The sequence below is a fragment of the Morus notabilis genome, unplaced genomic scaffold (assembly GCF_000414095.1).
Source record: "Morus notabilis unplaced genomic scaffold, ASM41409v2 Scaffold241, whole genome shotgun sequence".
NCBI lineage: Eukaryota > Viridiplantae > Streptophyta > Magnoliopsida > Rosales > Moraceae > Morus > Morus notabilis.
The window spans coordinates 23,017-30,311 of NW_010358037.1; positions in this window are offsets into that span (position 1 = coordinate 23,017).

Genomic DNA, 7,295 nt, shown 5'->3' on the forward strand with positions numbered 1-7,295 from the left:
CAAAAATTCTAAATCCAACCAAAGGAAAGATTAGGGAACGCCTGAGCACCTCCAAAGAATCAGAAGACCCTGAAGAAAGGGCCCATTGTGCAACTCTTACCAGCTCAAAAATTCTAAATCCAACCAAAGGAAAGATTAGGGAACGCCTGAACCAGATTCAAAATAGCTGAAAAAACAAGAACACGAGCCGAAGCATGTTCATTGAGAAAATTATAAAAATTGACTCTTAAACACATCTTTATGAAGTTCCACCATTTTAGGCTACTCTTTGATAATAATCTATTAAATTATAGATAATAATTTGTTAAATTTTAGACAGTAATCTATCAAATTACGTCTGTTGTTGGTGACCGGAGACCTGCCGCTAATGACATCTGTCAAATTATCGATAATAATCTATCTTATTACTTACTCAAAGGGATAAAATTTAATAAGTTAAAGTGGGACTTAAAAATCCTTAATGGTATCATTGTAAAAATTACTCATGTTCATTTGGTAGCGTTTGTTGGGCGGGCCTATGTGTTCGAAGTTTGGCATGAGTGGAAGCATTAGCCCAACCCAATTATATTGTGGGACATCCTCACTGAGTCCGCTTCTTTAGAAAAATGGTTGTGGGCCATTATGGGTAGTGTGAAAGTCAAAGATGTACGTGGATGGGATTTTGGATCACTCAATTGTAAGACAGGGAAACATATTACACATCCATGCAATTTATTTCACGACAAAGATAATATTATTAAATATTTTCAGGCAGACCGTTTTATTCTCAAATTTTTTGCTACATTTTTTTAATTTAAATTCTCAACTTAAAAAAATGAAAATTTCACTTAATCTTACTCTAGATTTATCATCGGGTTATAATTGATTGAATCTTTTAAGATCCGACATGAAGCTTCGAAGCAACCACTATAGATAGCTTATTTTTCGCTTTTGGAATGAAAAGTTGGCCTTTTTCTTTCCATAGGCATGTGAATGAGGTATGTTTTTGCCTTGCATTATTCAAACACCATATGTATATACCAACATACAGATAATATATAAATATAAATATATATATATATATAATTAAAGTATAAAATTATTGTTAGTAAACTTCTTAATAGTTTAAGCTTTTGAGATGGATTAATAAATTAACATGGTATCTCAGGTTTAAATATTTATGTGTTAGACTTGTCAATTAATTTACCTATACATGAGAGGGAGTGTTAAAATATAAAATTATTGTTGACCCGCCTCATAATACCTTAATCTTTTAGGATGAATCGGTAAACTAACGTATTATGTGTGTGTATATATATATATATATATATCACATTGAACCTGAAAGCACCCACAGCTTTATATCTTCTTCCTTAAAGGGCCATGCATTTGTTCGGTGCAGTTTCAGCCATATCTCAACAAACCCATTAAAGAAAAAGGTGGACCAACAAAAAGAAAATGTATATACAATACAAGAGGCATGTGAAAGAAGGCGATCATTCTATCATATATTATTATATAATGTTAAAGTTCCAATAATATACAAATAAGAATTATTGATTACAAATTAACAAATGGTTATACATTCTATAATTCTGCACCATAATTAATTGAGATGATCTATATGTCTTGCTACGTTATTCCATGTGAACAGATCGTCGCTTCTTGCACTTCTAAGATTTACTTAGGATTTTTTTTTCTTGTGTCGTTTGCATATAATAATTGCATGAATTAGGTTTAACTTTCTAGTTTCTAATGCTATTATTGTTTCCTTTATTGTTTAATGACTTCGGTTGTTCCGATGGTTTTTTCCAAGCTCTTTCCTGAATACCCAACTTTTCATATAAATAGATAAACAATCTTGAGTCCAATAGGATTAGCAATATCAAGTTCATAATTGACATGCATGCATCAATGTCCTCTATCGGTTCACCACTTTTCACATGCATTGTCTATCTTAAATAATATTTAAGATATTCTTAGTACTTTAGAAATTCATTAATTAGAAAATTCCTATATAATTGCATATGAATGGTAAATTTAAAACTAAAGATGAGAGGATTCGAACTCTACACAAATTCTGGTGGAGACAAGCGTGTAAAATTACCGTTAGTCTATATCTATAACCATTTAATTTTTCTCGTTTTTTATAGAAAATCAGTAGCAAATATTTGAGTATTTCGATCCACGTGTTGGAACACTTGATCAAAGCTAGACAATGAAACCACTACAATTTTGCTTTCTAGAAAGTGGCTGCAATTGTTGATGTGTGGAACTAAGCCAAATCAATTACAAAAGAGAGATTCCATTATGCAACCATGTTGTTTACGGTCTCGTTCATTTTACCGATTCGAGTTTTTAATTTCAGTTTTGCTACAGTTAAAAGCTCTCACAAAAAAATCACATCTAACTTTTTTGCTACAATTAAAAACTCTTGCATTTGTTCGGTGCAGTTTCAGCCATATCTCAACAAACCCATTAAAGAAAAAGGTGGACCAACAAAAAGAAAATGTATATACAATACAAGAGGCATGTGAAAGAAGGCGATCATTCTATCATATATTATTATATAATGTTAAAGTTCCAATAATATACAAATAAGAATTATTGATTACAAATTAACAAATGGTTATACATTCTATAATTCTGCACCATAATTAATTGAGATGATCTATATGTCTTGCTACGTTATTCCATGTGAACAGATCGTCGCTTCTTGCACTTCTAAGATTTACTTAGGATTTTTTTTTCTTGTGTCGTTTGCATATAATAATTGCATGAATTAGGTTTAACTTTCTAGTTTCTAATGCTATTATTGTTTCCTTTATTGTTTAATGACTTCGGTTGTTCCGATGGTTTTTTCCAAGCTCTTTCCTGAATACCCAACTTTTCATATAAATAGATAAACAATCTTGAGTCCAATAGGATTAGCAATACCAAGTTCATAATTGACATGCATGCATCAATGTCCTCTGTCGGTTCACCACTTTTCACATGCATTGTCTATCTTAAATAAGATTTAAGATATTCTTAGTACTTTAGAAATTCATTAATTAGAAAATTCCTATATAATTGCATATGAATGGTAAATTTAAAACTAAAGATGAGAGGATTCGAACTCTACACAAATTGTGGTGGAGACAAGCGTGTAAAATTACCGTTAATCTATATCTGTAACCATTTAATTTTTCTCGTTTTTTTTTTTATAGAAAATTAGTAGCAAATATTTGAGTATTTCGATCCACGTGTTGGAACACTTGATCAAAGCTAGACAATGAAACCACTACAATTTTGCTTTCTAGAAAGTGGCTGCAATTGTTGATGTGTGGAACTAAGCCAAATCAATTACAAAAGAGAGATTCCATTATGCAACCATGTTGTTTACGGTCTCGTTCATTTTACCGATTCGAGTTTTTAATTTCAGTTTTGCTACAGTTAAAAGCTCTCACAAAAAAATCACATCTAACTTTTTTGCTACAATTAAAAACTCTCACATAAAGTCACATCTCAGCTCATATTAAAAATTCGAATCAGCAAACTGAACGAGGCCTACGTTTTGAGAGCAACAAAAGAGTCAGAAAGGGAACATACAAACATCTATCGATGTTGATGGTGTTACTTTGGTTTATAATTTGGTCCATACCTTGTTAAATAGGCACCTCTTTTTAAGAGTTCGATAGGAGTAGAGCATATATAGCGTTTGATGGCCGTCGAAAAAGCCTAACATAAAAAGCAGATGATTCATTATTATTCACTTAAAGTAACCCCATCCCATTAAAGAAAAGGGAGGAAGATTCTCGCCTGTTTGCACTATTTCTTAGCGAATAATGGGAAAGAATGAGTTTGTTCAACACCATAAACTAATAGAAACTAAATCACAACAACGCGAGAACCACACATGGGACCGTTTTCTATTACTTCTGGTGATAAATACTAGTTGTGCCCCCCAAATGTTTTATTTATCATTTATGAGCTCTTTTTTCAGGTCATTATCATGCATACTACTTACATAGCGGTGACAAAAAACTAAAAATAAAAAAACAAAAAATAAAAACAGAACAAAAACAAAACAAAAAAAAAGAAACAAAATCAGCATGCTATCCATGAAATATTTTTGTTTATATAAGTACTATAAACAAACTAACCATTAATGTTTTTCAGTAATATAGTAACATATGAAAAAGTGTTTCACACGTCTTGCCAATGTTTTTGCATGAAAAAGTGTTTCACGCGTTGTCTATGTTTTTGCTTCTTTAGAGTTCGCCATATATTTCCTTAAATTTGTATACTTTTCGGCTTTTATGTTATTATGATTTAGTCTAACATCATAATGTCTATTATTAACAAGTATTTCCTGCCACATAAGCCCCTAATTTCTCTATAACATGGTGTGTGTATATATATATGGCCCATTTAGTTCGTTGATTCGAGTTTTTAATTTGAGTTGAAATGTGACTTTATGTGAGGGCTTTTTATTATAGTAAAAAAGTTATATGTGATTGTTTCTGAGAGCTTTTTATTGTAACAAAACTCAAATTTTAAATTCAAACCAGTAAAATGAACGGGATTATAGTTTAAAAGGACTAATTGGTATATTCTGTGTGAGTTTTGTAGCTTTTGTACAAAATCTTTCATAAGAAGTGACATGACATGATACTCATAAAAATGTAGACAACAACAAAACGGCCAAATGGAGCATCTTTTTCCTTTTGTATTGCTTGTTCCTTTCAATGGATATTGGAGGTCATTATAGAAAGAAACTAGGACTGTAAAAGTATTAGAAGGGCCAAATTTTTGGATTTAGGAGCTCTTTAATTGATAATTAAAAGAAAGATTAATGCTCTACTTATCTATTTAAAACGTGGAGAATCTCTGATGAAGAAAAAAAAAACGAACAATGTAATTTAATATCAACATTGTAATGAGGGCAAATAGCTTACTTTTTATGTATTTATGTGGTCAAGAATGTCAAAGATGCCACTTAATTGCATGACCCTAGCACAATGTCCCTTTTTTTACTTCACGGTCGTAAAAGATCTTCAAAATAATTGATGCCAATTGTACAGTCACCAAAAGTATTCAATCTTGATATAATTATTTTCAACATAAAAGTCACAACATTTTTCACCAATTTGGAAGTTTTCTTTTTCAGATATACTGCACATGCAAAAAAAAAAAAAAATAGTAATAATAATAACAAATAACCGCCAGATGGGAGTTTTGTGAGATCAACCGATCGATTTATGTACGTGAGAAACAGATAATCATGGGTACGTGAGAAAATGACTCAGATAATATCTTATATTTTCACGAGTTAATACATGATAAAAAAAAAAAGAATGTTTATCTGCACGGTCTGATTAGTGTGAGTTTTTTACTATTGAATTAAGTTAAAATTATTAAAGAAAAACATACCTTTATATTCACACAATGAAAAATTAAATTGAAATAAAAATAATAGAAAAATAAATAAGACATATTTAGGTAGTTCAGAAAAATTTCCTACAACTATTGGAGAGGGAGAAAAAAAATTTACTGACAGTTTTAAAATTATAAACTCAACACACTTTCTCACTTTCTCTCTCTACTAAAAACCTCTTACACTCTTACCTATCTTTCTCCTCACTTTCCTCTCTCTCTCTCTCAAAATGAGACAACTCTTTTTTTACACTTTTTTCTTAAAACATTTTTCTCTGAACACACATAAAATTTTACACAAACTACTTATATATAAACTCTTAATAAGCCATAAAATAACCCTTGTCTAAAAAATTAAAAACAATAACTTATCTAAAAACACAAAATTATTACTTTCTCAAAATAATAAAAATCACATCATATAAAAAATATATGTGAAATAGAGACAATTTTTGATACATATGCTAAAAATAAAAAACTACCAGTAATTCATTTTTTATGATCTTATAAAAAAAAAACTCTAAAAAAAAGAGTAAACATCCTCAGAAGAATGTTCTCGTATATCTATATATACAATATACATAATTTTCTCTGAGAATTTCACTGTAAATGTAGTGTGAGAATTTTGTAAATATATTTGTTCCATTTTAATGTTAGAAACACATGACTCATTTAGTTCATTAATTTAAATTTTTAATTTAAATTAAAATGCGATTTTATATGAAAATTTTTTATTATAATAAAATAATTAAATGTGACTATTTATAAAATTTTTTTATTATAACAAAATTTAAATTAATATTAATAGGACCATAAAATGTTCTGAAAACATCACGGAGAGAATTAAAAAATGCTTTAGTAGACAAAACAGTAGCGTCCTGACTGGTACCATTTAAACAGAAGTATAAAGACAAACAAACATTTCACTTTCCGCAGGACCTCACGTACAATGCATCAACCTTTCTAGTCACCAAACATCAGGATGAGGAACAACTCATGAAGTCCGCCACATACAGTGAAAAGGTATTTGCAGTTTTGTCCTTTTTTTTCCGCCTCTTTGTTGCCGGCTTCCAATGATGGAAAACTGCAAAGATAAAAAAAAAAAAAAAAAAAAAAAAAAAAAGACAGACTTATAAATACAAAGAAAATAACGTAAATGTTAATTTTTTTTAAGAAAAAAGTTAACTATCATAAAATTATTTTTAACCGTTAAATTTATATTACGTTATTATGTATTTTAATATTTTAAAAAGATTCAAAAATAAAAAACTAATTCTATTGATCTAAAAGTCTCATGAGAGAAAGTTTTTATTATAAAAATTACTCGCCTAACAACATTTCTTTTATTGGAATAACATACTTACCCTAAGGATAATTCTATAAAAGAAAAAAAAAACATTTGGTCAACTCAAACTATTAGCTCAGTTAGTCGTTTGGTACATATGCTTGAACATAAAAATTTAAACAAAAAATTAGATTTTATAAGAGAAAATAATGTAGTAAAAGATTCCAAGAATAATTAGAATTTATGAAACAAACCACAGGTTAGTTTTATAGGGCCTCCTAACTGAGCCACGTGTCAGATCCACATTGGATGAGAGGCCTAAGCTCGAGATTCACGTGAGATCCATCTGATATTTTTCACGAACATTTGAGTTTCTTTAGGATAACCCTTACAGGCATTATCCAATTCGCTCACGATTTCCTTTAATTGTCAATACGATTCAAACGTACATCTGGATAGCCAATTGGATCTTGACACGTTGCCATAGTACACGATGTTTGATTAATAATAAGAAAAAGTTTGAGATAACGAGAAAGTGCCAAAACAAAACTATTCAGTTGTGTACATTTTACTATAGATGGGCATGCGCGCATTGAATTGAATTATATGAAAG